At 37.8% G+C, this 24,339-nt stretch overlaps 1 non-coding gene across 1 annotated transcript; it reads left to right on the top strand.

Moving 5' to 3' along the window:
* The first annotated feature begins 11,624 nt into the window (after positions 1-11,624).
* Positions 11,625-11,726, top strand: LOC135276567 (U6 spliceosomal RNA). Its single transcript, XR_010344128.1, has one exon. It is a non-coding gene; the product is annotated as a U6 spliceosomal RNA (small nuclear RNA).
* Positions 11,727-24,339: the final 12,613 nt, after the last annotated feature.

A 24,339-nucleotide genomic window follows, 5' to 3' on the forward strand; every position in this document is an offset into this window, starting at 1 on the left:
TAATACTTGGATTAGTTCCATGTACAGTATTTCGATGCTTCCCCATAAAACTAGTATGAAAAGTCCATTCAGCAGAAGTAGCTTAAAGAGTCACTCATTTTTCTCTTGGAATTTCCAATTTTTCTGGTTTTGGATGAAGAGTGCCACAAATTTAATTTTCTCACAGTCCTTCATTGTATTTGTCTAGAATATGAAAGCCAGAACACTTCTAAGCCAATAAATAACAAAAAACTCAACTGAAATTAGAAAACTCCTGATAAGACAAAAACTTAAATGTCAAATAAAAGTTGCTACTCAATGTAACTTCAATCTTTATATTGAACATTACGAAAGTGAAAACACACTTCTTTTTTTGTTGGGGCAAGGAGGGGGTCATTAGTTACAGGACTGGGGCCTGCAGTTAGCTGCCATTTTTAATCTAATTTTATGCTTATATTCATTTTGTCTGACTTCCAAAATGCCAGTGCATTCTGAACACATTTCCTTTTTTTTTTCTTTTTTATTTTTTTGAGAAAGGTCTTGCTCTGTCACCCAGGCTGAAGTGTAGTAGTGGTGCAATCTAGGCTCACTGCAACCTCCACCTCCTGGGAGGGTTCAGGTGATTCTCCCGCCTCAGCCTCCTAAGTAGCTGGGACTACAGGTGCATGCCACCACAGCTGGCTAATTTTTGTATTCTTAGGAGAGACAGGGTACACCATGTTGGCCAGGCTGGTCTCGAACTCCTGACCTCAGGTGATCTGTCAGCCTCATCCTCCCAAAGTGCTGGGATTACAGGCATGAGCCATTGCACCCGGCCTATGATGCATAATTTTAAAAGCTGCCTAACTTCATAAGGCCATGTAATACATAGTTTCTGATCAGCTATCCAATCATTAGTAGAAGGCAAAGTTGATAATGCCAGTCTATGTGAAATTTAAGTCTAAGTTTCTTTATGATTATATATATATATCTATATATTAAAGTTAGGTACTAAGGTTTCTAAAATGCCATATGGTTATGAAGAAAATTAATAACTGTATTTTATATGACACAAGATGACTCAGGGGCTCTCAGACAATAGCTACTTTGTCTATATTAGTGGCCTCATCATTTCTATTAAGTAACTATTTACAGTGTGAATATGCATGCCATGATATAATGGCTAGAAATGCATTTATTCTGTGAGAGTAAGAAAAGCTCTTCTATGGTAGAGCTCTGCCATCTTTATAATCCTAGTAAAAGTCAAATAAAATAAACAGGATCTACTTTCAGTCATCTAACATAATAACGTTAGTATTCTGCTAGAAAAAGTAATTATGTTACTTCAGCTGTAAAACAAACACCTTCTAATTTCCATCTGCATTTTTTCAATGTAAAACACTACACTGTACATAACATTTTAGAAACTGAAACACCAGTTAATTAAGCTCATATGGAATCTACTTCTTGAAGTGAGAACTCAAGTCAAACATGTTTGTTAGAAACACCGCTGTATGGATGTGAATGCAGAGTAATGCTGCTCTTTTTGGGGGCCTCCTCCTTTTCACAGGAGAGATTAATTCAGCAGCCATTGAACTAAACACATTCTCACTGTTTTAAAAAATGCTCCATGAATAATTCTATTTTGATGATAGTTATACTCTAGTACACAGCCCAAAAAATAGTTACTTTCCAAAATATAACATTGTTCAGCCAGGCACATTCCTAGCAGCAACCAAGGCTTTTTCCATTAAGTGATGGGTTATTAGTAAGTACTGTGCATGCAGAGCTTATTGTAGCTACATTTCTCTGGAGCAAATAAAGTCTCCCTGTAGCAATCTTTCCCTTGAGGTTCTCTTCTAAGGGGGAGCTTCATGACATCTTTGACAGAATTTTCCAAGGATAAAAAGGAGAATATAGTAAGAGAAATGAGCATTGCCCTAAAGAGACAAATATTCCTCAGGAATAGCCTCATTTAAAATATTCTGTCTGCTTGTACTGTTACTGAGTAGAAAACTCCAGAGGAAGTCTTTTTCGAGATAGGAGATACAGGCTCACAAAGTCTCTTTCGGGATAGGAGATACAGGCTCACAAAGTCTCTTTCGGGATAGGAGATACAGGCTCACAAAGTCTCTTTCGGGATAGGAGATACAGGCTCACAAAGTCTCTTTCGGGATAGGAGATACAGGCTCACAAGAAAAAAAAGGGTTTTGCTTTTTGTGTTACATTTGCTTCCAGTTGTGGTAGAAAGTTACTGCGTCTTCCTGGAACAATATTTTACAGGACCTTGGTGACATTAGGTCTTCTGATAGTATTTGAACGACTGTCTTATAAACTTTCATCAAAAGTCAACCCCACATTTCCTGTTTATTCATTCACTCACTCATTTATTCATTCTACAAACATTGACCCTGTTACAAGAGATGAATTAGTTAATATCCCTGCCCTGGAAGATTTCAATCTCATCTGTATTCTTTTCCTGTAATCTCTCTTAGCAGCCCGGCCAGGCTTTTAAGACATCAGGAGGATAAGAAGCAGTCTCGCCTTAGTCCCAACTTGTTAGATCCAACCACAAACCATGTATGTCAAGGTAGTGCTCCGTTTTAGCCACCTTCAGGAAGCAGTTCTGAGAATTAGCACTGTAGAGCTTAAGAAACGTTCATTGTTTTTGATGCTTCAGTAAAGTAAGCCTCAGAACTGAAAGTGAGTCATCTAAAACAATTCAGCTTTTACAGCCAGGGTGCCAGGTTGATCTCACCTGTAACCTATCAGCCATGTCTTCTGCTGCACTCAAGTTCAGGCTCTCTCCTTTCACTTAGACACTCAAACTTCAAACTTTAATGTGCACAGAGTCACCTGATGTTAAAAAGATAAGAATTTCCGGAGCCCGCAGCTTATGAATTGAATCATAATCAAGGGTGGGACCTAGTCACAGGCACTGGCTTTCTTGTTTGCTCCACAGACAAGTATGCACCCTAACGTTTGAAATCCAGATCTGGAGGGAACTGAGATGACCTCTTAACCCAATCATGTTAATGTTTCATCCAATTTGTCTTAGATATCTTTGCTAAAATAATCAAAAGTCTCCGATGGCTATTTTTAGGGACTTCAAAAATGTAGATCTAGCCAAATTTTTAACTTATTGCTTACTCCTGACCTACCCAGAACCTGTGCTGAATTAGTTCATGCTTCTTAGCTATCACTGTAACCTCCCCACGCGAGCTTTGCTCAGCACGTTCTCTTCTTCTTGTCCATTTTGTAACCGGTCCAACCCAAATGCTCCCTCCTCCCTGAGACTTAGCCCGGTCCCCTCCAGGAGACGCACTTTCTCTCTCCTTTGAGGTCGTCAGACCCTTTGTTTTACGACAGTGGTCATATTTTACCTTACAGGTACATTTAGATTTGTCATTCTCCTTCTAGATTGCAAAGTTCTAAAGTAAAGAAAATCATGTCTTACTGTAATTGATAATGTGTTCAACTGAAAAAGAGAACAATTAATGCTCTTTTTATCTTTACTCTTAGCAGAAGTCATCTGTATGTTCTGCTGCAATCAAAGACTAAACAGCAATTGTTCTGCTCTCAGGTGAGTGTACATTAAGCATGAATTGTCCTTTGATCTATTCCAGTCATCTCATGATCAGGTATGTTGCCATTTATAGAATGTTTGTATTCCTGCTTTTCTCCAGTATAATAAATATTGATAGCTATACTTTATTACAAATTTCTCGTTAAGTTTTTTTAATGTATAATGCTTATGAAATCTTGATATATAGGATAATTGTGAAAGGATTGGGAATAAGGGAATTTGTGTGTTAAAATCAGGCTATTATAGTTTTAGAAACATTGCTTATAACATTTCTCGATGCAGAGTGAAAAAAAATCTATTCTTTAAAAAGTGAGTAATTAGCTTTTTTTCTAATGGAGTTAAAAACCAACTTTTGTGTAAATATTGAATGAAAGTACTCTAGAAGTGATTGTTTAATGTAGGGGGAAATAAAGCAGATGACAAAATGAATTGACAGCCCAATATAGGAAAGAATTAGCCAGAAATTATAGACCAGAAACAGGAAGTGTATTAGAAGAAAACCAAAAAGCATTAAGAAATTGCTTAGAGGAACAGATCTCCACAAACCAATGTTTATAAATGACATTTTTAGTTCTGCGCTGTTGTTAAATGAAATATATTAGTCATAAGAATACTTCTCAAAATAACTGAGTTTTTCACTCTTGAATTTTCTTCACTATTCCCTAAAATCTTAATAAATCTAAAAAATTAATCAAAAGATATAGTTCAACAAACAGAAATTGTCAAGGAAATTGTGTAAATAAGACTAAGCAGAGACATTTAAAAATAAATTGGAAAAGAAAAAATAAAGTCACATTTAACTTGCTACATAACAATTTTGGACAATATTTTCTTGAGCTTCAAAGTATTTTTAAAATCAATAGTTATTATCGTTCATTTATATTACAGGTAGATAGCTGGGGATTTCGGAAACTAATGTCTCATAATGGCATATTACTAATAGGTGCTTTCTTATAAAGTGAGACAAGAAATACAATATTATTAACAGCTCTTCTGCTCACGAGTAAGTTTCTAAGTTATTGAAGAAATCATGGCATTTGGCCCCTAAAGAAGACATCACTGGATGTGGACCAGAAGATAAACACAACATTTCTATATTCTTCAAAAGATAAACTCTGTGTACATGTGGTTGGATTTCTATTGCTTCTATAACAAATTAGTACACCTGTTGTGTTGAAGACAATGAAAATTTATTATCTTATGATTCTGTACCTGAGAAGTATTATGTGAGTCTCCCTGAACTAAAATTAAGGTGTCCTGACAATACCAGCTGCTGGCAAAGATACAAAGTGACAGGAACTCTCAACCACTGCTAGCAGAAATACAAAATAATATGGCCACTTTGCAAGATAGTTTCAAAGTTTCTTAAAAAATTTAACATGGTTTCACCAAATAATCCAACAATAAAGTTCCTACTATTTCCCTAACTTAAGATTTATATCCACACAAACACTTGCACGTGAATTTCTACTGCAGCTTTATTCTTAATTACAAAAAATGGAAAACAACACAAATGTCCTTCAGTAAGTAGATGGATAAACCAGAAGTGGTACAGCCACTCAACAGGATACTATTCCGTGATTTTAAGAAATGAGCTATCAAGCTATGCTGAAGCATGGAAATCTGAAATACATACTGCTAAGTGAAAGAAACCAGTGTGCAAAGGCTACATATTATATAATTCCATTCCTATGATATTATGGGAAAAGAAAAACTATAAAGATAATAGATCAATGGTGCTAGGGGCTAAAGAGTGGCTACACAGGTGAAACACAGGAGCTTTGGGGGTGGATAAACCATCATATATGGAACTACCATGATGGCTCTATGACACTCTACCCATAGAACTTTATAGCAGAAAAAAAATAATCATTAAATATATGTATTTTTTTAAGTAACTTAAGGAGTTTGGGATCACATGACCATGATCAAATGAAAATTATGACAGAAGACTCTAACTGAATTACAAATGTGTGGAACAGCCTCTTTCAAAGGAATGGGGGCAAAGTGCTGACCTAATTAACCTTGGAAATAAGATGTGCAGGAATAAAGTTAAAAGACCTCAACACAAGCATTGTACTCTAGTTGATAAAGTTAGTTGGTAAAGCTGTTTTTCTTGCGTGTCTGGGCAATAAATCTGAAAGCACTACATAAGTATAATAGAATTGAACAGTTCAGTAAAATGAGTGGTGAGCAGTGGAATCCAAATTTGTCAATCATGGGGTCTGAGGTTAGAGATAGGCAAGCGGAGGAGTGTGGAATGACCCATGTGGTGACGGATTAGAGCTGTAGGCATCTGTATGATCTCATTTTCTGATTAACGTAGACCAATATAGTTACACATAAAATATTTACATGTATATATCCTTAAGTTAGTATACTCCTATTTTCTTACTCTGCTAGTTGAGGAGGCCTCAGAAGCAATGATTCCCCAGTAGCAATAAGCATATCTAACCCAGATCCTGGTTCCTAATACTGTTCACCAATAAAAGTAACCAGAATTTCCTGGAAAGAAAGAGTGACTGATTTCAGAAATAGAGGATAAAATATATAAGATGAGCCTGGAGCATTTTGTAATGCCAGAAAGTAAGAAAGTCCTTAAAATAAACAAAACACATTGATAATGGTATGTCAAAGGGTCATAGGTGCTAACTGAGAGAACACACAGTGGCCAAAGCTAAAACAATTTGAGCAGAAAAATACAGTAACAAATGATAAACCAAAGTGTAAGTAAACACTCAGTCCATACACTATAAATAATTGAGTAAATAGAAGAGAATAGACAAAGCTCCCATGTAGAAAAATTCCAAATAACTTGTACAGGTACTTTATGTTCAAGAAGGCAGAACGTAACTCCCCACTGCTTCCATGCAGGCTGTACATAGTGTTTCCTTTTAAAGACTAGAACATGGAAATATGAAAGAAGACTAACTTTGGAGAAAATGGACAACAATGGTAGAGCCAGGTGATCTACGGTAATATCAGCAGTGATAAGATAGGCCGATAGGATGCACTCTCCTTGGTATGCAAGGAAAGACTGTTATCCACCCAAAAGCCCATAACCCCATTTTAACCACAAGATTAAACATCAGACCGCTTCACTGGATGCACGTTCTCAGCTTGTGCCCATCTCAAGTACCACCGCTCTGGTCTTGCCTAATATTCTTTTTTTTTTTTTTCCACAATGGCCAGACAGGCCCATTTTCAATTCTCCAAACACATTTGAGAGTGGATTGGAATGTTGAACAAGAAGGATGAGAGATGACAGGAAAAAAAAAAAAAAACAACTATGTAATCTAGAACATTGCTTCTAAACATGTCCGCGCTGACAGATCTGACGGGGTCAGACTCTTCACAGACATGAGCTCACCTGTCTTCTCAGGAAGCCCTCAGAGGAGTTTCGCCAGTGATGGGGCAAAGCAAAACTGCTGCATATTGAGAATGGGAGCTGGCTGAGAGCGTGTGGATTTCTCTTGAAGTCTGGTTTTCACCCTGTGATTGACGGAATATAAACGCGTCTTGATTTTCTGTGTGCAGTGAAGAATACTTTCCCCATAGTTCACTCAGCAGCTTTCTGTCCGTGAAAACCCAACAACTAAGAAAATGTCTCACAGACAAAGGGAATCAAGGAGAAACGTTTCCTCCTTTCTTGGCTCCAGAAAATGTGGCCCAAGAGAGGTGTGCCAATAAGTCTCGTAAATTTTGGTTTTCTTTTAGTAGGGGTGGCAGGAAAGATGTTGGTATCTTCATTTTATACTGCTGCTGTAACAAATTATCATAAGCGTGCTACTTAAAATGGCATGAGTTTATTATTTCACAGTTATGAAGGTTAGGAGTATAAAATAGGTTTCACCAGGCCAAAAGTCAAGGTGGTTAGCAGGCCTGGGTTCCTTCTAGAGGCTCTGCGAGTGAATCTATTTTCTTGCCTTTTCCAACCCATTCTCGAGGCTGCCTCTCTCAGTCTTCGAAGCCATCAACAGCAGGGCCCAACCATCTCAACGCTGCGTCCATGTCTGATTATCTTCAGCTGGCAAACTTTCCTTTAAAGGACTCCTATGATTAGACTGGGCCTACCTGGATAAGCCCAGCTACTCTCCCTACCTGTAGGTTCTTAACCCTAATGACATATGCAAAGTCCTTTGTGCCATGTAAGATAACATTCACAGATTCTGAGAATCACAACATGGTTATCATTGGGGGCTACCGTTTTGCTATCACCTCCCATAGGCCTTTCAAACACATAATCTCCAAAAGCAAGTTAGTTTTCTACCTGATGTGCTTCTTCCTTGTTTGCAGACATCTGCATTCAACAACCTAGTTTACAGATTGAGAACAGTTTTCTGCAATCCCTTGTTAGATTGGCAAATCTGCTCATTTTAAATTCCTAAGTATCTTTCCTTTTTATCTTTAAAATAAATTTCATTGTATTAAAGTAGATGAAACAGCATTGAGATACATATATAGCAAAATGGTTATTATAGTTAAATAAATTAATATATGCATCACCTAACATCATTACTCATTTTTTATGTCTATGGCAAGAACAGCTATAATCGCTCATTTAGCAAAAATCCTGAATGTCATACACCATTATGAACTATAGTCCTTGTGTTATACATTAGACTTTTAGGCCGGTTCATCCTACACATCTCCTATTTGATCCTTTGACCTGTATCTCCCCACTTCCTCCTTCTTACCCTGCCCTGGTAATGACTGTTTTATTCTCTATCATTGACCGTTTTTCTTCAGGTATAACTAAGATCATGCAATATTTTTCTTTTTGTGTCTGGCTTATTTCATTTAGTTTTCCAGGTACACTCATGTTATGGCAAATGGCAGGATCCCTTTTTAAAGGGGGAATAATACTCCATTATGTATGTATATACACACACAGTTTATTTATTCATTCATTTGGTGACAGACACCCAGGTTGTTTCTATACCATAGTTATCGTGGATAATGCTGCCGTAAACCTAACAGTGTATGTATCTTTACAAAGTAGTGATTTCATGTCTTTTGGGTCATATTTCTCCAGTCTATCTCTGCCCTGCACCTCTCCTACAACAAATTACCCTTGCATGGTTTCCATTTGCCTCAAAAGAAAACATTTATTGATTAATAGTGTCGGGCATTCGTTAGTGGGTAGAGCTGCTAATGAGACTGATGTACCTGTGTGGTTCACTCTGATGGGCTTACAGTCTAGCATAGAAAACACAGATTAAACAAATAAGACATTACTGATCTTTCTAATCATGTATTCCTGATTCAGTTTTCAAAAATTGAGGTCCACGCCTGTAATCCCAGCACTTTTGGAGGCCGAGGTGGGCGGATCACGAGGTCAACAGATCGAGACCATCCTGGCCAACACAGTGAAACCCTGTCTCTACCGAAAATACAAAAAAATTAGCCGGGCGTGGTGGCACGCGCCTGTGGTCCCAGCTACTTGGGAGGCTGAGGCAGAAAAATCACTTGAACCCAGGAGGCAGAGGTTGCAGTGAGCCCAGACTGTGCCACTGCACTCCAGCCTGGTGACAGAGCAAGACTCCGTCTCAAAAAAAAAAAAAAAAAAAGAGGTCCAAAATTTGTGAATCTCTAGAGAGATGATATCATGCCAGCTAATAGAAAGCAGTCAAGAGTAATTGTGTGTGTATGAGAGAGTGTGAGTGTGTGTAAGAGTGTGTGTGCCTGTGAGTGTGAGAGGGAGACAGAAGACTTTTCCCTGATTCTGAAATACAAAAATACAAAATAAGATTATTAAATGTTAAATATGGCAACTTACTTTTTCATAAGATCAAACAGAAATGAACTTCAAAGCCTATCTTGATCACTTGTTGAAACGGAGTTAAATTACAGAATTTTAATGCCTCAAACTAGATTTAAGGAATCAGAATGCCTGGGATGGGGACTGGAAATAAGCATCTTAAACAAGCAGTCCGTGAGTTTGTTGTGCACATTAGTGTTAGGGAATTATTAAACCAATTTCGACTCACCAGTACTCCATGCCCCACATTTCCCAGCTCTCAGCTTCCGCAGGCTGCCCACACTCCTCGGCCCACGGCCCTGTTCCACGTTCAGGCTGCATCCCACTAACTCTTCCATCGACGTAGCTCTCTTTGACCGTAGCTGGCAAAGTTTCTCTGCTTTTAAGGACTAGGGTGACTAGATTGGTCCCACCTGGATATGCTAGTCTAATCCTCTCATTTCAATGTTCTTAATTTAATCACCTCTGTAAAATCCCTTTCACCACCTAGAGTAACATAGTCATAGTTTTCATGGATTGGGAGATGAACAAAGTGGGTGGAGAGCGACATTGTTCTTCCTACCAGACTACATATTGTAACTGGTGAGCCTTTCCTCAGCTGCTACACATTAACCACCCTGTTAATCGTGCCTACATTCCCTCCACCCAGGTGAGCACAAGGGTAAAGCAAAAGCTTTCGGAAGACATGCTGTGAAGACTTCACCACTCAACACTCCATTCAGAATGGAGCTTGAAACTCAAAGGGAAAAACGTATGCTTTTCAATATTCTACTCGCCCTCTACTTGACTTCTAATCCTAATAAGTTTTTAACTTAATACAGATGTGTAAATGGCTGAAAGATAGCTGGTTCCTCGAGGTGCTTCATATGGCTATAGAAACTTAGGATATTTATTGTAGTAAGTTGTCAAATGTCTGTAGTGTATTGGGTATCATATAGAGACTACAGTTTGTGTTACAGTAGATGGACACTCTGATTTGGATTACTATCTTTATACTTATATCCTACTATCAGCAGCACAAAATCAAGCATGAAGAATATCACACAGAATCCACAATCCTTATTTTAGCATAATCTTATTCTGATGTATGTTGCCATCAGCTTTAAAATGTCTGAGTCTTATTTGCTTGTGTTCTATTTGTGACATAAGTTTTTGTTGCTTGTATCAATTTTAGGAACTCACTAAGAAGTTGTGGAATGAAGCATAAAAGATATTGAACTTAAGCTGTTGAATTTTTTTTTTTAATTGAGACGGTGTTTTGCTCTGTTGCCAGGCTGAAGTGCAGTGGTGTGATCTCGGCTCACTGCAACCTCCACCTCCCAGGTTCAAGCAATTCTCCTGCCTCCGCCTCCTGAGTAGCTGGCATGACAGGCCTATGCCACCACGCCTGGGTAATTTTTGTATTTTTAGTAAAGACAGTGTGTCACCATGTTGGCCAGGATGGTCTTGATCTCTTGACCTTATGATCCACCTGTCTTGGCCTCCCAAAGTGCTGAGATTACAGGTGTAAGCCAGCACACCCAGCCTTGTTGAAACTTTTTTATGAGAGAATAGTTAGCAAGACAGAGCAAGGGTGAAAGAAATAAAGGTATGTGGCTTAAGACATGCTTTATTCTCAAAAAACTGCCTAAGGGTTTTTTGTTTTTGTTCTTGTTTTTGTTTTGTAAAGATGGTGTCTCACAATGTTGCCCAGGCTAGTCTTGAACTCCTGGCCTCAACTGAGTCTCTCACCTCAGCCTTCCAAAGTGCTAAGCATGAGCCACTGTTTTCAGCCCAACCAGAGTTCTTTTAGGGAAGAAATATCTCCTGATACTTGAAAGATACCATAGTCAAAGCAATATAAATGATGACGCAAAGAAGTAAAAACTTCCAAGAGCACGGCAGGCTCCTTGTTCTTCACAGAGTTCCAGCTCTCCACTTAGAAAACCACACAGTGACACACTGTTTTCATCACACGTGCCTATGCAGAGATAAACGGACCAGTCCCGAGGTGCATTCGTGGAAAGAGCACCAGATTTTCGATTTGGTCTTTTCTGCTTAGTGTTAAGAAGACTAATGACACGTGTGTGTTGATTGGTTTCTGTTGGAAGTTTTGTGAGGCAAGTGCAAAGAAGGGCACAACTATACTTCCTATAACCCATGAGCACCAAAGCAAATTAAATTAGGATAAGGAAGTGTGAGAACAAATGAAGTGTTCTGAAATAACATTATCTTGTTCCAAAAATCATTACGCTAAGCCCTAACCTGATATTTTACTATGTAAAGATCTCCACTGAGAAACATAAAAGAATGGGCTAACAAATTCTATTGCCACATTAGTTTCATTTTGTTATAAATCTCTCCAAACCAACGATACAGAGAAGATTAGCATGGCCCCTGCGCAAGGATGACACGCAAATTCGTGAAGCGTTCCATATTTAAAATAAATAAATAAATAAATAAATAAATCTCTCCAAACCTACCCCATGTCATCTAAAAGCCCATTTGGAGAGAGGAACATATTACTCTTGTCTACTAAACAAGATACCAGAAATTTTCCCCCATATACATTGCTTAGTTAAAGCTCAGATGTCTTTCCCAGGGCTGACTGTAGCATCAGAGAATGCTTTTAGTAGATTCCCACATAGTTGGTAAAGGACTCTGGATGTCAAGCTAGCTGTGACGTGACGTAACAGTAGTGGCAGAGGGTGACAGACAGCAGGCTTAATTTAACAAAGAGACACAGCTCATGTTACCAAAGGGTTTCTGTGTTTGCACACAATTCCTCAGGTCGCTTGTCACTCAAGCACCTCTGCAGACATCCTTTTTAACCCCGTTCTGTTTCTGATACTTAGCTGAGTAATAGAAACAAACAGAAACCTCTTCGTTTTCTCTCTCCCTGACCCTAATCCCTCATGTTGCACACAAAAGTATAACGTAGCATATTAGAAAGAAAAAATATCAAAATTTCTGGAGAAGAAATTAATTTGGCATAGCTGACTAGAGGCTGGGGAATAAGAGAGAAAGAGCACAGTACTTATCTATTACAAACCTTCAAGAGAATGTACATGCCTGTTAAATTGGCATCTCTACTTCTAACTCTTGTGTGTTCAAATCAATGCTTCCAACTGCCATTAAACATCTACAGGTAGAAATCGTATAACAGACATTTATGCACAAGCTAAAATAATTTTTTTCTCCTATTAATTTTTTTTCTACTTATCCTGTTTCAGTCACTTCTACCATCTTTCTTCCCAGGCTGAACATCTCGGAACCTCTTTTACTTTAAGGCAAAACATTTACCGGACTCTTACTTTTTTCTAGGTGTTGTTCAAATTCTTGTAGTTTAGGCCCATTCCAAGAGCTTAAACTTCACAATTGAGCTTAAATAGTAAACCAAAATAGGAAGACTTATTTATTTTTTTTTTTTTTAAAAAAAACCACTTAAAAAAGATAAAGTTTCAGAAATACTGGAACTATTTCGAGGTGGTTGGGAAGTAAAAACAAAAGTCATCAATATCAATTATATTGAAGATGTTTTTAAGACGGTATTCTCCACTCACGCAAGTAGCATTAGGATATAAACCCCTCTAACAGCTTTCTTTTTGTAATGGTTTACACTCCTCTGAAGACTTCACCAAAATGCTTAATTGCCATAATGACATGGTTTTAGGGTATATATAATTCTTTACTCACATAAATCCCTCTTTGTGATCTGCACTCCTCTAAGGGCTGCCTCCCTGTTCAAGAAAGCAGCAGGCAAAAAGCAACCATATCATTCACTTCACAGCCACCATCCTCATTGGATGTCTCTTAGTCCATTTTCTGTTCCTTGTAACAGAACACCTGACACTGGGTAATTTATTAAGAAAATATTTTTATAGTTATGGAGGCTGAGAAATCCCAAGGTCAAGAGGCCACATCTGGTGAGGGTTTTCTTGCTGGTGGGGATTCCCTGCAGTCCTGAGGCAGTACAGGGCATCATATGACAAGGGGACTCAGGTGCTAGATCAGGTCTTTCCTCTTCTTATAAAGCCACCAGTCCTATTCCCACAACAGCTGTTTAATCCATGAGTGGATTAGGCCATTCACGAGGTTAGAGCCCTCATGACCCAATCACCTCTTAAAGGTCTCAACTCTCAATACTGCCACATCATGGATTAAATTGCAACATGAGTTTTAGAGGGGACAAATATTCAAACCACAGAAGCATCTCTGCCATTTTACCTCTTCTATGAGATGTGGATCCATTAAAATGACTTGGTCTCAATTCAAAGAAGGGTGACCATGTTGCTGTGCTGCCCTCAAGGACAGAGCAAGTGAAAATAGCCTAAATGTTGAAATAAAACTTCCAAATTTTATTTGCATTTTAAAGATAGTTTTCCACATCAGTATTTCAATGTTTAGGCTATTTTTGCCTTGCAGCGTGATATAAATACACCTGACGGCAAAGAGATGGTCAAACTGTTCTCTCAATAGTCCTTTCTTTCTACTGATTTCATGTAACTACTGATGTTATTGGATATGTTTAATATCAGATGGCATCATGAGACCTATGGCAGACAATAAAAAGTATGAGTTTGCCAAAAGTGGATTCAATAACTCTGTTTCCTTGTAGCATACAGGCACATTTCTCCTACGTTGGAGAAGGCTGGTGCAGTCCACCATGGGGACAAACATACATCATCTTGGATTTGGGGACAGCATCTGCCTACGGTGACGCAAAAGGCAGGCCCTGAAGGGAAGCATCTCTTCCACCCTACGGAGAAGACAAGGAAAAACAGAAGGCGAAAAATGAAGGGTGGCTTAACAGATTTGCTATTTATGGTCTGATTTCATCTATTTTCCGCACTGTGCCCTTAGTCCAATGGCCTATGTTATGTCTTCTCAGAGCATGATGAAAGTGTCATATCCAATGATGCAGGACAGCAGACAGCACTCTTCTCGCTTGTCTCAGACATGTGAATGCTGGTTTTTTCCAGACAATTTAGTTACACAGCATGGAGAAGAAAGAGCATTTCGTCAGTTCTCGTCATGTAGATGGAAAGACACAGCCAAAATGCTTCTTTGGTGCCCAACAGAAAATAGCCTAAAAGTTTTTACAATGGCTTGTAAAATTTGCATGTCCTTTTTCAGCTGTTCCATCATTAGAAGTTTTGAACACTACAAAATAAACAATTAAATAACCATATAAAATTGCATCAAGATTCCGATTCTAGGGTGCTAAGAAACATAAACTCTATCCTTTGATGCTGTTACCGTACTGCAAATATGCCCAAACCCACACATACTTTGTAATCTCAGGAGAATTCAAATTCCTCAGTGTCACCGCTAATATTGATAATAATGCCAAAACTGCAATTACAGCATTCTTACGGGAAGATCTACCGTGTAAGAAGCTACTACCATATAATTCTCTAATACCGAAAAGGAAAGAATGAGCCTGTGAGTATTCAAATAGGCATCGATGGGACACAAACAGCTGAACTCAATGAAATCCAAGCTTCAGCTCCTTTTGCGCTGGTCTTTTGACTCTTTTATTTCCTTGTAACTACTGACTTTCCACATTTGACCATGAACTACAGCTAACCTTCCACCCACTCAATATTTTTCTTCCTCTGCTACAATGTATGGTCTGACATATATGGTTTCCCATAAATGACCCCTCCTTCCTCTTTAGTATTATCAACTTTTGCTTGTACTTAGAGCCTCACGAAATACTGCCATTAGATCAGATTTGAAGTCTGTTGAATCAGTTTTCATTAAGCGATACGTGAGGCTGGTATCAATGAAGTAAGTGAACCGTAAAATACTGAAAGACTATCATTTGTTTAGGACCGAATTAGACACGGTGATACCGTAATGACTGATTTCTTTAGTCAAGGACGTTGGAAGAATCTTGTTGGGGAATTGAGACAAACAAATAAGATGTGAAGCAAAACAGAACAGTCATGAGTCAAATGATGTAGCCCAAAGTTCTCACGCTACTCAAGTTCAAAAAAAGGGGTCTGAAACTATTAGAGAACGTACAACAAAGTGGAGTGTAAGCTAGGAAATCAAGAAAGGGTTTGGCTTTGTTAAAAAGAAAGGAAATGAATATCCCAAGCAGCATGAACATTATGAGCAAAGGTAAAGAGGTGAGAATAATAATCTTGAGTTATCAGAAGACATTTGTGCTTCCCCTTGTGCCTACTGGCTCATAAAATACTATCAGATCAGACTGGAAGTCTGTTGAATCAGTTTTCATTAAGCAATATGTGAGGCTGATATAAATGAAGTAAGTGAATCATAAAGCACTGAAAAGCCACCATTCGTTTAGGATCATGTTAGACCTGCTATGTGATTTGCATCTGGATAATGGTTGCAAGTGAGCTTGAATGTGTACAATGAGGCCTGACTCTCAATTAAGTGTTGTTGAAAACAGAGGTCATTTCAGCCTGCAATAATAGAAGGCTTTATAACAGATAAACCTCACAATCTCCATGAGTTAACAGATATTTATTTTTTGCTTCTGCAAAGTTCAAATCAGGTGTTTCTGTACAGAGACATTGGAGACAAGTCTGTATTGAAGCTGGTTAAATAAATTATGCCATAGCTCACATACAGCTTCCTGTCAACATACATTTATTACAAACTCACTTAACAAGCATCTCTTAAGCACCTACTACGTTCTAGGCACTGTTCTTGACTGACACTAGAGATTCTGACTGAGGCAAAAGGCGTGGTCCCTGGTCTTTAGGAGCTCCTGGCTAGTGAGGAGACCAGGTAACAAGAAAATAAATGAGTATTATATTGTCTGCCGGGGGCACAAAGGAACAAAGTAGTTTACAGATCATGGAAGCAGAAAGCTCACATTAGAGCCTTTTAATGAGAATTACTTGACTGTCCGATGAAAGCAGTTGCTCTACTGAGTGACTAGAATAAACATTGTGAATCCCCTGAGTTCGGTGGAAAAACAACTGACTTTTAATCTATTGATTTTTGTCAGCTACAAGAATAACTGCCATGTCCTATACTTCAAATTCAGGTGTTTATTTTTCCATGCCCTCTTGTAGCATTATGAGTACCTTCATATCCTAATTTTTGGTCGCCACTCCTGAACAGAACTTTTTCAGTTAGAAGGCAGGTATATCAGAATTGGAAGCAGGGAGAAATAGGTCCTTATACTGACTCTGCCGTGACTAAATCTGTTTGTCTTTGAGGCTCACCAGGGCTCTAGTTTTCTCCTTGTACAATGATTCACAAAACTTCTTCCTGTTCCAGCTTAAGCATAAAATATTCCTGATTGAAATCATATTTCTACTTAGGATATTTCTCTTTCATGGGGTTTGTTTGACACTGTTGTGCTAATTACAGGACTCTAGATGTAGAAGCAGTAGTTGTAGTGGTGTGGGATGCGGGCTCTGGCATCAGACGGACAAGGTTCGAATCCTGAATAATACTCTTTAGCTGTGTGAACAAGCTAAAAAGTAAACCTCTCTATGCCTCAGTTTCTGAAAAATTGAAATGAGAATGGAATCACCTCTTTGGTTGATATTAAAATTAAATGAGTTAATTCAGGGATAAATAAAACCTTTTTTATTCACGGTGCTCTTAATGTCTCTGTAATTCTTTTCACTGTGTCCCTGGGTTTAATGAAAGACCTGTTTCACTTATTATGTCCAAACAACTAGTAAGTCGTTATGTCCCAACAGCTTACAGTAGTAGCCTCTTGAAAATACAGTAAACATAAATTAAAAGGAAAAGCAGTATTTTTATTTTATTCTTAAATTAACAGCAATACTTACTCATAAGATGTATGTGTCTTACGTTTGTCTCTGCTCCATGATATCTGAGGCCTCAGCTGGAAGGACTTAAAGGCTGGGAGTGGGAATCACCTGGGTGCATGCTGGCTGTTGGCAGAAACCTCAGCTGGAGCTGTTGGTCAGATAATCTACGTGTGGCCCGGGCTTCCTCACAGCATGCGGCCTCAAACATCTTAAACGGTGGCTCAGAGCCCCATAGCAGAGTATCCAAAGAAAACCAGATGAAAACCTCCATTTCTTATTGCCAACCCTCAGAAATCAAATGGATTCTTTTGACCATTGACACATCATATTTCTCCTTGGGATAGTTCCCTTTAACAGAATTTATTTGACACGGTCATGTTATTTACATAGTTATAGACTCAAATTAAAGAGGAAAATATATCAAAAACATATAGGATGGGAAACATTGTGGCCATTTTTGGGGAAAGAAATAGTCTGCCACATCTCTCCTGCCTTCTTCTTTGCTTCCTCTCTCTTTTCCTTCTGTATTATACTCCCTGAAATTGTGCCAAGTGTGTGATATACATGACACAGATATGTGACATATATATCTGCACTCATAACTTTCTAACTCATGCTGTTGCTTATTACCTTCACGCACAAATTATTTTATCAGTTTTTGCCACCACATACTATTATGTCAAAAATGTTTCCCAAAATGGCTTTGTTTTTGAAGAGTAAAAAAGTAAAACAATCATTTACTTGTAATATTCCTGCAGGCCTTCACCTGTGGCGCTGTACATGGTTATCTTTCGTGCTCGGCCTCCTTACTTCTGCAGCAGGCTCTTGTCTTGCTAGAAAGGGCTAGAAATAATTAACTTTTGTTCTATCATTCTTTTCCTAGACATTGTTATTTTGATAGATAATCATCATCACTGTGGTAGAAAACACACTTCATGACTTACGCTTTATACTTTTCTCATTTGTAGTAAGTGCATGCAAGTCTTCCTGCTTATATTGCTCTAGATAATCTTGGAAGTTTCTTTATTTTATTTTACTTAATTATTTAGCACAATGTCTTCTGAAATGAATTGCATTATCATATTTAAACATAAGCTGAGAACGCCCTGGTTGTTGGTTTTGTTTTTTCTAAAATAAATTTGCGTTTCTATAAGGATTTCCCCAGGAGTTGTGGCATATTTCAGATTACCTAGGTAACCTTAGGGATTTTCCAACCTTACAAATAGGCTTGATCCTCAAAAATTAGAATTTTAAATTTTGTGTGCAATCAATATCTTTTTTCTTGCTTTCCTAGATCGCCCAGAATGTTCAGGGATTTTTTTGATACTTAATTTTAGAAATGACTTTTGGTCTAATTAATGGAATAATATCTCTTTTCTCACCTCTTAAGGTGCCTGACTCTATTATACAGCATTTGCTCATATATGTCATCTCAATCATCCTATATTAAAAAAAAAATCATTCAGTTAATCTTTGTTATTATTTCCACAAAAGTAAACACACAAAGAAAAGGAAAGAAAAGGAGGGAAGTAAATGGTAAAAGTGTTTGAAGCAAAGATGAACTGATGATTTCAGCTGTGTGAATTGAGCCACAGAGTTTCTCTTGTTTCTCCCCGCACATTCCATTCCAACCATACAAACTCATCAGCATTTCCCAGACTCCATGCCCCTTCATGCCTCTCTATTGCTAAACACGCAGGTTATGACGTCGGGAATGACCTTCCCCTTTTTTCTGATGAAATCTCACTTCCGGCTCAAATGCTGTTTTCTCTTTCTCAAATTACAGTTCCTGTTTCGAGTATGTAGTTCTTTCCATGTCATTTTAAATTGCTATTTACATGTCTATGTCTCCCACTAAGTTCCTCAGGGCCTGGGCCCATGTTTTACTCATTTCTGTAATCTTACTGCCAGACAAATCTTTGTTCAATTTATGTATAATTAATGACTAAATTTGTGCCTTTTAATAAGTTACTTAGCCTATCGGTGCTTTCTGCTTTGTAAAATGGAACTAATAATAGTATCTAACTTAAAGGAGGGTATTGAGAATTATGTAAAACAATTCATATAGAACATAATGCCTGACACATAATTCATGTTCAGTAAATATTTAGCTGTTGTTGTCAGGTATATATTTTTAGTATTGTATTTAATCACTAAAATTCTATAATTATTAATAGTGGTCGTGAAAAAGGATGTTTCAATGTTTTATTGTCTATGTTTTTGGATAAAAAACCATTTGTCAGATGACTGAAATACCAGCGTTAAATAAACAGGTGAGTTTGCCACCACAGGGAAATGTCTCTGTAGAGAGGCTGCATGAAGGGTCTTCTCTGACCGTAATAGAAAAGCCAATTTACCATATGATGTCATAAGGTGCTTACAGGGAAGAAATATTCCAAACGACTGCTAATCCCTGGGCAACATTGTAAGCTCTGTCTGATTCTGGAATATCATGTATCTTTCCCTGAAGCTGTTTTATCAGTTCTCTTCCATCATATAAATGATCATATATATTTTATGATTTGAAATTTTTCATGTTAGAAAATTCAGAGTAGATTAATTTACCAACATAAGACAGATGCAAATTTTAGTCATTGATTCAAAGAAGCAAATTTCACTGTCTATGGAGTTTTATATATTTTCTAAAAAATAGATGTGTTCAGATAAATATTAAATGCCATATCACACATACTATACATTGAGAATTTTTATATTAAAATATTCAATATCTTGACAGTAATAATATTCCATAAGCACAGCCTTATTTTGTTACATAAATATCTCAAATTCCATCTTGCTTTTTATTTCAGTACAACTCACCCAGAAGAGAGTGTAAACAAAGGTATTTCTGAGATTTATTTATTTTGGAGGATTACAGTGAGGAAACATATTTTACTGTCTATTTATATAACTCTTAGCATTAGTTATCAGACTTTCCAAAATGAACACTTTTATTGAAAGCATACTTCTAACCAACTTAGTAAAAAAAAAAAATAGAATTTGAAAGGTTTGGCTTTCTAGTGCATTGCAACTGACATGATCACTCACTTCTTACACTACGTAGGCCAGTTATTTTGTAACTTAGGTATTTCACTTATTTTAACAACTGGAGCAAATTAACCAACTGCAATCTATTTATGTTCACTAAAATTTTGCCAAACCATTCTATACAAACATAGATATTTCTTAATAATATGCCAGGAGAGACAGAGTCAAAAGTGGGCAGGGAAAGGGAGTGCTCGTTACTATAGTGTTTTAATTTGTAGCCTTCACCAGAATTCTTCATTATGGAGACCATTTATTTAGTTGAATGGAGAATGGGAGGGAAAAGAACAGGATTGTTTTCATTAATGAAGATAGGTTAGCACAGTTTATGCTATGCTTGCAAAGAATCCAAATCTCAATGGCTTAACTCAGAAAAACACTATTTCTCATTTCTCTCATTTATGCAACATCCACTGTGGTCTGAGAAACTCAAGAGTAACTCTTTCATGCGATAAAGACTGCTCAACCATTGATTCCACCATATGTCCACAGGATTTCTCCATACTCAATACAGCAGGGGCATAAGAGCGCAAGGGAATCTCATATGAGCAATTAAACACTTCAATCCAGAAATGACACTGATAATTAAATGCTTCATCCCATAAGTCATTTCTACTCACAGCTCATTGGCTGTTTTCTATTTGCCTAGAAGGATAAGAACCCCAGACACTGTTAAAAATATTAGAAATGTCTATCATGGGATTCTGCACAGAACATAACACGGTGTTTTCCCCATAGTAGTCACTGGATATTGAATTAACTACAATTTCTAGTATCCAAGCAATTTAGTCTTAATCAAAATTTTGCATATGTAGCTGGGGTTATGGTTTTGCCACTACTGGAATTCAGACGTTTCAGCAGCCTAAAGCTTTGATAGCACAGACCTACCAAAAGTCTTTTTGCAGGAGAGATTGAGAGACCAGTGAGGAGGGACCTCACAGAAAGGGAGCAGAGAGTTGAGAAGATAATAGTGTTTCAATAAGAAAGCATTAGTCACTAGAGAAAGGGAAGTCTGAGTAGCATTTGGTAGGGTAGTGCTCTAAGTATCAAGTGAAAGAGTAACTATACTATTAACTCTCAAAAGCACTGGGGTACATTCTTCTCCGCCTCTGGGTTTAACATATACAATGCAACACAATACAAGGAGCTCTCTCCCATGTTTTGACCCTGAATAGAATTTGACACCCAGAAAGCTGCAGAATCAGCTGTAGGAGCTGACATCGCCTGGTAATAAATAAAAGGTGGTGTCCAATAGAAATGGCCATAGTGCCAAGAAGTGGTGGCACTAACCAGGAGATTTAGTGGTGTTCAGAAGAACATGATCAATTTGAAAGCAATAGTGCCCAACAACAACAAAAAACCAGAATAAATGGCCCAGAAGATGACACAGAGTAGGGTCAAAGCAGAAGAGTGGACAAAAATGTATAGCTAGGGTAACTGAACAGCTTTTTGGTAGTGCCTCGCTCAGTTCACCTTAGCAGGCAAGTTCACCCATGTTGGGCATGCTCATTGGTCAGAGCTGAGCCCTCCCTAGAGAACTGCCTTCAGCCAAATGAGAGTTCTCTTGCCTGGGAGATTGGCACCCTCCCCTAGAGACAGCCTGTAGTTAATAACTGGCTAATCTGGGAATATAAACAGCTGTAATTTCCTCAAGGTGGGATCAATTCAGTGTGACTCACACCTGAGAGCCTCCTATAGGATAAGGCTGAAGCGGCTGCCTCCTCCTCCTCCTTTTTTTTTTTTTTTAATGGAGTTTTACTCTTGTTCCCCAGGCTGGAGAGCAGTGGCGTTCAGCTCACTGAACCTCTGCCTCCAGGGTTCAAGCAATTCTTCTGCCTCAGCCTCATGAGTAACTGGGATTACAAGCATCCACCACCAAGCCCAGCTAATTTTTTGTATTTTTAGTAGAGATGGGGTTTCACCATGTTGTCCAGGCTGGTCTCAAACTCCTGACCTCAGGTGATCCACCTGCCTCGGCCTCCCAAAGTGCTGAGATTACAGGCATGAGCCATGGTGGCCGTCCGCTGAAGCTACCTTCTAACAGACAAGTATCCTTGCATAGCTTCATCTACAGTATTATCCCATTCTGTCTTCATTTCTCATGGATCTGAAGCCCTAACATGGTCTGTGATTCTAGAGAAATCATCAGAAACACAGGAAATGTGAACAGTGTATGGAACACAGAAAAAAGACAGTAGCTTCCTAAAGGAAGTCACATACGCATGGAGATCTGCAGAGTGAAGGAAGACTTCCCATTCTCCAACCTTTTGCTCTCATGATTGGTTAGCTTGGGAAGTTCGCCCCTCTCCTCAATGACTACAAATCTTACCCGTCCTGTTAGACATCCTCAGAGCCACCAGCTTTGATGGAATATTTCCAGATCACTCTAATCCACAGTGACAGTCTCTGAATTTTTATGCTAATCATTGTTTGTGTCATTAACTCAGAAATTTCAACACTTTGAACATTTTAACATTTCAACACCTCTTCTAAATAAACTGTCTAACATTAAGCATTTAGCATGCCAGACACTGGGCTAAGTATTACGGAAACTATGACAAATAAGACAGGGTCCCACTTCCATGAGCTATCCTTAATGGAGAATACAGATATGTAAGCCCATTATGGTACCTTAAAGAAGTATATAACACAGTATGAGAATTGGAAATAGTTTCACACAGGCAATATTTTAACTGTGTTGTAAAGGATGGTTTGAAGTTAAGGAACAAAGTATTTCAGGTGAAAATATTTTAAAATTACACTCAAGGAATTGAGATTGACTCACTGGTTACTCAGTGCACACATTGTAAGCAGGAAGAAAAGAGAAGTACAGAAAGGAAGGTAAGATTCTAATTGTAAAAGAACTATGCCACACCAAGTAGACATTTACCCTCTTTCTAGTAAGGAACATGGAGCCAATGAGTGTTAATTGTGGCAGGGTGATGACTGCAGGTATCATATTATAATCCATATTTCACAAGCTTTACTTACCACATATGATTTCAGAATAAGGAAACCTTTCTTGGAGGGAGTTATAAAATATTTTACATACATAAAATATATAGAGCACTTTATTAGTTAATTAATATTATTTATGCATGTTTCACTTAGCTTAAGAAATATTTCAATAGTTATCATCCCATCTTTTATTTTCCTTATAATTTTGCTACATGTAATGCATAGAAATACAATCACCCGATTTCTGCCTTTTGCTTCCTTTAATGAATATCAGGTTTCTGAAACTGACCTGTTGATATATGAAGCTCAAATGCGTTCACATTTGCCTAGAAGGGTAGGAGCACCAGACATCGTTGAAACTACTAGAATTGTCTATCATGGGATTCTTTCTGCACAGAACCTAACAGCGTTTCCCCATAATTCACTCCAATTCTTACTGTCCAAACATAAACTTAGTTGATAAAGTAGCAGCAGGATTTGAGAGGACTGACCCAAATTTTGAAAGTTCTTCAAATTTTGAAGTTTCAGCAAACTTCACTGCTGTCTTATTTTAAGAAATTGCCACAGCCACCCTAACCTTCAGCAACTACCACCTTGATCAAACAGCGGCCATCAACATCAAACAAGACCTTCTACCAAAAAAAAAAAAAAAAAAAAAAAATTAAGAGTTACTGAAGGCTCAGATGGTCATTAGCATTTTTTAACAATAAAATATTTTTAAATTAAAATATGTACATTTTTAGACATAATGTTGTAAATGCTTAATAGATACAGTAGAGGGTAAACATAACCTTTTTATGCACTGGGAATCCCCCAAATTTGTGTGACTTCTTTTATTGCCATATTTACTTTATTGCAATGATCTGGAACTAAACCCACCGTATCTCTGAGATATGCCTGTATATTTAAATATTACTTTTTCTCATTGAGCTCTTCATGTGTTTTAAATTTATTTTTTATATGATGGAATTATGTACTCTCTTTTCTCTCTATGTGGGGTTCATGTGGATTACTAAATAACAGATCTTTTTCTTCTTTTGGAACTGAGACAAAAAGCAAAAAGCAAGCAAATGGAATTCAAAATATCACCTTTAATACTAAAACAACCTGGTTGGAGATTACAACTTTGAATCTAAAACCCAATACGCTTGTTAGGAATTGACTCCTAAATTGGACATACTTATTTACCCAGGCACTGGCACGGGCGGAACCCTATTAATCTTCCACATCACTGGCAGATTGATGTGGATGCAAGTAGGTAAGAAACTTTCCTTTCAATCGGC

The sequence above is a fragment of the Aotus nancymaae genome, unplaced genomic scaffold (assembly GCF_030222135.1).
Source record: "Aotus nancymaae isolate 86718 unplaced genomic scaffold, 86718_ANA_hifiasm-v0.15.2.pri h1tg000025l, whole genome shotgun sequence".
Taxonomy (NCBI): domain Eukaryota; kingdom Metazoa; phylum Chordata; class Mammalia; order Primates; family Aotidae; genus Aotus; species Aotus nancymaae.